The following is an 8,569-nucleotide window of genomic DNA, read 5'->3' as shown; positions in this document are numbered from 1 at the left end:
TGACCGAAACCCCGAGTCAGAGGTTCACTCTTGACAACCGTAACATTCGAGCATCCTGGATTAGAAAACGGGTCTCTCCCACTGAGCTGAGACCTGAAACAAGACACCTACCGGCGAGTAAGTAGAAAAAGTGAAGAAGAAGAAGAAGAAGAAAGAGGTGACGGGGGTCGTGGAGGCGAGAGGCAAAGAGCAAAAGTAGAAGGGAAACGCGCCGGAGGTTCACGATTAGAAGCGATCGTTTTCCGGTTTTCCGTTCGCGAGCCACAGCTGCCTACCTTTTCCTTCCTGCTCGCTCTTTCGCCGCGCGCGCCGCCGCCGCCGTCTCGCGAGAGGGAAAGTATTTTATACCACGCTTGGCTTGGCAAGAGAAAGGGGACACGGTTCGCTCCTAATTTCTGTTTTAACTCGGTGAACCTATATATCGTGGCCGAGAGCGTGTAACTCGACGCCAAGCTACACACTTCCAGACTTATGTACATACTCTCTATATACACATATAACTGTAACTGTCTCTTTCTGTAGATGGTGAAGAACGTGTTTCTTAAGAATACATCGGTGCACACGGCGGTGGTCCAGCTTGTATATATATACACCACTGGCATTATTATCGTTCATATCGTCCCGTAATGCCCCTTCGACTACGTGATACGACGACGGTAAAAGGAACAGCGTGGAAGGGTAGAGGAGCGGAGTGAACGAGGAACGAAGAGGTAGACGGTCTGTCTCGATGGTGGTGGTGTCAGACGAGGATGCAGCATCTCTTGGCTAAAAGTGAAATCGTCTGTACAGTGTACTTGTATCATAGCCGTTATTATATGTTATGCCAGTCCTTTCGAAGGAGGACTTGAAACCGCGATTACAGCAACTGCACACCGGAACAACCGCGCGTGCTCCACCGGATATAGCGCCTCGCGTTGGTTTATTACCATCCGTTGGTAATAAACGAAGAGCTAGCTACTTGGCTGAATTCGAGGATATTTGGTTTGTTGATGAGAAGAGGGATGTTCGGTTGACTGTTTTCACCGTTCGATGAAAATTTTCCACGATGGATAATAATGGTAATTATTTGCCCGTGAACGAGAATTATTCCATAGGGAAATCCGCATATATTGTTTCCAGCCAGTTACCGGGTAAACACGAGGCGCTCGGTATATACCTGCGTTAATTACGAAAGTGAAAGTGTGGGTCATTCACGATACACACAGGCCAGCCGGCGGTGTATTTATACATATGAAATAAAAAGAAATCTCGGGACCTCTTCTCCTCTGGTTCCGTTTACGTAATTGATCTTGATACTGTTCCTGCGCTCCTCGATTATCCACGCACCCGAGACCGGCCGACATTTCTGCATGGCCGGTTTATGGTTGTGCGTATATACCTACCACTCTCTGGCTGATTATCTTGCATAGAGATTTCGCGTAACGGTGATTCTAATGGGCTGCAATGAAGTTTTTATATTACTGTTTCATTTTGATACCGATGTGACGGCGTTACGAGAATATTATCTGGATAGAATTGAACGGTTGTGTAACGGTGTAAAATGAGAATGAGAATAGGGTAGGTGTAGATTGAAGAAATTTTTGTATTACCTGTTTGACGAATTTGTAAGGATAAGGAAAATGTCCTTTTTAAACGATGTGTATTGAACACGTGTTATAATATACAGAGTGGGCCATGTAAAACAAGCCAATTATCTTCTCTGTATACGGTGGTGCGAGAAAATTTTTATGCGTAATTTAAACGACTTCGAAGGGTGAATATAACGGAAGAGGAATTTTTTTTTGTATGGAAGAAATGGGAAAAAATGAAAAGATGTTTCACATTTGATTGAAAATTTTGGGGTTCGTGGTCGTTATAAAGTCGCAAAACATATATACACTCGTGTAAAATAACATAGGTGATCTTGAAAAAAAAAAAAAAAAAAACAGAAAAGAAATGACATTTATAAAAGCATTTTTCTTCCATCTTATTCGAAGCTATTTAAATTATGTATAAAAATTTTCTCGTTCCACCATAGCTAGAGAAGATAATCAGATAGCCTGTTTTACGTGGCCCTCCCTGTATAATGATATATTTTACCGGAAAATTTCTGAAATAAACACAATTTTCGTTACTCTTTTCGTTACTGAAAAATTGGTCGAACAATATCACATCATTTTGTATATCAAGTACGAACATCATGATGAAATCAAATACCACTTGTATAGCCAAAAACAAAAAACTGTTCCGCCATTTTAAAGACACTCGTCTACGACGAATGTTTTTTGTAAGGTGTCTCGATATCGATGGTAGGTAATAATTTTTTGTTATTACCGTTATGCTTCTCCATTCAGCACGAACGTCTCTTACAAGATCGAACACTGCTGATTTCGTAAAAGATTTCACCTTCCCTATTGGTTACCGCGAGAAACAGAAATCTTGTGATCTTTCGATATCCACTTTGATGATTCATCAACATTTCTTCTTCTTCTTCCTTTTTTTTTTTATTTCCTCGAATTATGTCGAAGTCGATACTGACGCATGAGCGAAACCGAAACACCTTTGATTCCAGTATTATAAAACGGTGTGGCAGTTGATCGATCCTTTACGCGCATAGCGATCTTGTCTGTCGCAGAAAGCTGCATGTAAAGATTGGAAATAAGAAGAGTGGGTGAAAAATTGGGGTAGATGGTGAATCATGTTGGAATGACTGCAATTAACAATTTCATTTGGTCCAGATGATGTTCAGATAAAATTGCGATACATATCCAAGGGTATCGATAAATCAATTCTGTTAATTAGGTATAAAAATTAAAAGTCGATTTTAAAGAAGGAAGAGAAACAAAGAAATTAGTAAAGAAAACAGAGCAATCGATAGTTTCGAAAGTGTTCACATAATTCGATTTAAACGGGAGACTCTATATGTACATTTTACACTGTATAATAGATCTTATATTCGTAGAATTTCGTAGGACAAAGGTGATTATTTTTATAACCTAACACTTTTACCTGTCCAACTAACGCATTACGTGGAAAGTTTCCATGCGTGCATACTCAACCGGTCGATAAAGTCATTTTAACTTAGGTGGTAATCGTCTAATTATATCGAGCGGTGTGTTTCCGTGAAAGACAGACGCGAATGGCAATGCCTGAAAAGCGCATACTTAGCATAGAGGAACAATAAATATAAGGCATGGAAAGATTAGCAATTGTTGTGCAACTATCCGGTTAGACAGTGCATTGCTAATAAAACAGCACTGCACCTTTCACAACGCGCAACGAAGACCGTGACTGCACGAACTGTCCATGCGAACTCTGTCCGAAAACCTTGACCAATCGAAGATCTCCGATCGAATCTCGATTGCGATTCTGTACGTTGAGACATTTTATTTAAGGAGAACTTCTGGTGTTGATAGACAAATGGTTTTCAACTAGCCGTAGGTAATGTTGCGCGCTGACAAAAGAACAGGAAATTGAAAAAATTGCCTGACCACCTTGGCCTCTCCTACATGTTTCGGTGTGCAGGTCAAATATTTAACAGCACCACAGATGTATTTTTGCATCCAACGTTCTGAAATACCGATCGTGTAAAAAAAATCAATGGTTTTGTTATGCCCTCTATGATATAAAGCGGTGAGTTTAGGAATTACATACAATCCAACCATTAAAGATGGTAAAGTCGACAGATATAAAAGGTCCCTCTTTGTTAAACCCGCCTGTAAAGATATTTACATATATTGGATTGAGTGGGTAGAACTTTGACGATATCACGACAGCAGTAAACTCACGAAAAATTATGTTCTCATATTTTTTATTACAGTGTGATGAGAATTTTTTGAATTTATCGCTTCCAATAATATTTATTATAAATTAGTGCATAATTGTATATACTAAGCAAATCAAAATTGATACTTATAATAAATTTTTAATTGCTTTAACATTACTAATATGAAGACACTAAAATAATGTTTCTGGTTTATTTTCAAGTACATTTATAGAATAATTAATGTTTCCTGTCAAATAACAATTTAGATGGTTGTTTATAATTATTGGAAGTCTTAAATAAAATAATTCTATGCTTTAACTTAATAAAACAGCTTAATACATTAATTTTGCATTGAATTAACCATTGCATTCAGTAGCTTAGTCAAATATCGTTTATAAACTTTCATTAAAAATTAGAAAAATTAATAGACCTTTTATGACACCGTAGAAATTAAGGAAAGGACTTGAACATCAGGAAAAATGAAGAAATGTAATTATTTATTAAAAAATAAATTATTTTAAATTAATGTACAAAATGTATTTTACTCCCTTACACCCCACGTCCATTTCCTTTTGCAAAAACTCACGGTTTAAACAATATTCCATTGCAAAATTAAAGAAACTAAGTCCTGAAACTGCTAGGACATTTTCAATTCTTTTAACATTATTTATAGTTAGTAGATAGTATAGTAAAGTTTTGCCTTTATTTTCAAGTATTTTAATTGCAGAATAATTTGTATTTCCTGCTAAAAACAATTATTAGGAGTCTTAAATAAAATTATTGTATGTTTTACCTTAATAAAATCGCTTAATTGCATTAATTTTGCATTGAATTAATTATTCTATAAGTGAAGTACTTTCAAATAAGCCAAAAATTGGTTATAAGTATCAATTACATACAATAGGGATGACAAGAATAGCAATAGGGAAGAGAAGGAAACGAATAGTGGCAGACAAGGGTAGCACTAGTGTAATGAGTTAGACAAGGAAAGGAATGCGGATAGCACTAGAGAAACGAGTTAGACAAGGAAAGGTACATGGATAGACAAGGACAAAGAATTTTCAGTTCTGAATCAACGCCATCTCGTGTTTGGATCCGCGAACTAACCACTCGTTACTCGGATAACAGAATATAAACAGAGGTATTAGACAAGGAAAGCACTAGTGTGCGACAAGGACAGAGAGAGAACGTTTCCTATTGGCTGGCGGGCCGGTAGACTCTATCTTGCTGGGCCTCAATCAAGTCGGTCGGTGAAAAATCATTAATAACTCAATAATTACGATCATTTTGTGAACTTTTAGTATTGAAGAATGAAGTGTGAACCTTCAGCAACTTTCTCATATAGTTTTTAGTGCTCTAAACCCTTCCAATAATTAGTTATTAACAATTTTAGTACCGAATGTCGGGAACGATACCGCGTATCGTCAAGTACCTTTACGGTTTTTCAATAATTTCACAGCTTTGTACTAAATTCTCGCGCAACTAACTATACGCATCTGAAAGATAACTCTTTTGGCTACATTCTCATATAAATTTTATCGACATATTCGGTTTAGTTTAAGAGTTATTAAATATTATATGGGTGAGTCTCCTATTCATCATGCTCGAGTACAGTCAACTGTTACAAACAATTACTAATATCAATTAAACCACTTCACTCACGTCTACGAATCAAATTGCAGAATATAGACAAATGTTTATTCTACATTCTTCATGCTTTAAAGTGCATAATTAGGCACGCATTTCGATTGAACTAACGAATATGGGTTACACTTGAATGCGACGGGTGTAATACTCACAGAAAGAATGCTAAATAACTATGAAAGTACAAGGGCTATATTAATAAAAATTATATGAGAATGTAGATAAAGGAGTTACCTTTAATATGCATATAGTTATTTGTATGAGAATTTAGTAGAAAGTTATGAAATTATTGAGAAACTGTAAAGGTATGCGGTATCGTCCCCGACATCCCGTACTAAAATTATTAATAACTAATTATTGAAAGGGTCTAGTGCATTAAAATCTATATGGGAAAGTTGCTAAAGTTCCACACTTCATTCTTCAATACTAAAAGTTCACAAATTCTCCGTAAATAATGAGTTACTAAATATTTCTTGTGTGAGTACTTCACACGTCGCATTCAAGCGTAACGGATTTCTGTCATTTTCATGAATATGTACGATTAATTTTGTACTTTCAAGCATGTAGAATATAGTACAGGCCTTTTTCTACATTCTACAACAATTTTTAAATCTGTGTATAATGTAGTTTAATAAATATTAGCAATTGTTTCTAATAGTTGACTATACACGAATACGATAAATAGGAGACGCTCCCATAAAACGTTTAATAACTCCTAAACTACACCGAATGAATTAATAAGAATTACATGAGAATACAGCTAAAGGAGCTACCTTTCAGGTGCATATAATTATTTGCATGAGAATTTAGCAGAAAGCTGTGAGATTATTGAAAAACTGTAAAGGTATGCGGTATCGTCCCCGACATCTCCTACTAAAATTATTAATAACTAATTATTGAAAGGGTCTAGTGCATTAAAATCTATATGGGAAAGTTGCTAAAGTTCCACACTTCATTCTTCAATACTAAAAGTTCACAAATTCTCCGTAAATAATGAGTTACTAAATATTATATGGATGAGTATTACACTCGTCGCATTCAAGCGTAACCCATGTTCGTTATTTCAATCGAAATGCGTGCCTAATTATGCACTTTAAAGCATGAAGAATGTAGAATAAACTTTTGTCTATATTCTGCAATTAGTTTGGTAGCCATAAGTGGTGCGGTTTATTAGATATTAGTAATTGTTTGTAACAGTTGACTGTACTCGAGCATGATGAATAGGAGACTCATCCATATAATATTTAATATCTCTTAAACTAAACGGAATATGTCGACCAAATTAATATGAGAACGTAACCAAAAGAGTTATATTTCAGATGCGTATATTTAGTTGCGCGAGAATTTAGTACAAAGCTGTGAAATTATTGAAAAACCGTAAAGGTACTTGACGGTACGCGGTATCGTTCCCGACATTCGGTACTAAAATTGTTAATAACTAATTATTGGAAGGGTTTAGAGCACTAAAAACTATATGAGAAAGTTGCTGAAGGTCCACACTTCATTCTTCAATTCTAAAAGTTCACAAAATAATCGTAATTATTGAGTTATTAATGATTTTTCGCAGGCCGACTTGATTGAGGCCCAGCAAGATAGAGTCTACCGGCCCGCCAGCCAATAGGAAACGTTCTCTCTCTGTCCTTGTCGCACACTAGTGCTTTCCTTGTCTAATACCTCTGTTTATATTCTGTTATCCGAGTAACGAGTGGTTAGTTCGCGGATCCAAACACGAGATGGCGTTGATTCAGAAATGAAAATTCTCTGTCCTTGTCTATCCATGTACCTTTCCTTGTCTAACTCGTTTCTCTAGTGCTATCCTTGTCTATCCGCATTCCTTTCCTTGTCTAACTCATTTCTGTATTGCTAAATATGTAAGTACTTACTTATACGTACCGTGCCCAACACGACTATGTATATACGCTTATTCTATACGTTATTAAACAATATACGGTGTTAATTAGTTAATAAAGAGATTATAAGTCGCTAAATTAATTCTAGAGTATATAGGTGAGGGGGAATTTTTCCAAGCCTTACAGAAACTAAAGATTGAATCCTTCTCGAAAGGTTTATTCAAAAATAATTTCGTTCAATAACTTTATTAAGAAATAATTCTTTAAAAAAACCTAATTTTCAATTCGAATTACAATATTACCCTCTAAAACAAGTACAACGATAAGCAATCGTGCGATAATCAAGTCGCTCATCTTCGCGTTCGATAGTAGTGCTCCCGAATCTAAAGCGTAGTGAGCTTATCGATAATCGTTCTGACCATACAGATTCTTTCTTCGACCGACTATCTTGATCGATCCTTTTGTCTGACGTAAATTCCAGGATTACCATAGCCATACAGAGTGATATTTGTAAAAAGAAGAAAAGTATACATTTGCAAGTTTTATTTACAGCCGTGGATTAAATATGAGTTACACTTCTCAGAAGTAATCTTGCTGTGAGATTAATGTAAAAAAGAATAAAACGAACCTTTTTTATTTCTTTATCGCTCCGACCGTCTAAGTGACGATCGCTATCGGTTGTTGAATTAGGGAAATACGCGGTTGTGTAAATCATGATTCTTTCGTCTTGTTTTTTCATTTTGACATGATTTTTGATAATGGAAGTTTTTCGAATGTAATATATAATATTTTACAATTTTATAAGCATTAGTACAGTTCTTAATTTTTATTCACACAATCAATTACATACTATGTTTTCATATTATATAATTTTTATTTATACCATTCGATTATAAAACATTGTTTCAATTTTTGCTTAAAGCGAGTTCGAGGTAGAAATCAATTGCATACGGCAACACAATATGACGATTTTCCTTTACAATCAATTATCATAAATGTGCATTTTATTCAGATATATTTTAATTAAATTACGCGTTCTGCATTATCAATTAGAAATTAATGAATCAGTTGGAAAGTGCAAACGCATAACGATGCATCATAATTATATAACATTAATTAACAATTATGTAACAATATATGTATACACGATTACGACATCCGATATAATTTACGCGCGTGTCAATTTTACGAGGCGGCAAGCATACGCATGTCCATATTCGTTTCGATAAGATTAATGGTAACAGAATTCTTAATCAGTTATTTGTCGCTGATATATTGACTGATAATATGTTCTAAAAGTACTTGAAATTTTCAATTTCAATAAATCCTA

The sequence above is a fragment of the Habropoda laboriosa genome, unplaced genomic scaffold (assembly GCF_001263275.1).
Source record: "Habropoda laboriosa isolate 0110345459 unplaced genomic scaffold, ASM126327v1 scaffold204, whole genome shotgun sequence".
Classification (NCBI taxonomy): Eukaryota; Metazoa; Arthropoda; class Insecta; order Hymenoptera; family Apidae; genus Habropoda; species Habropoda laboriosa.
This window is presented reverse-complemented; position numbering follows the sequence as displayed.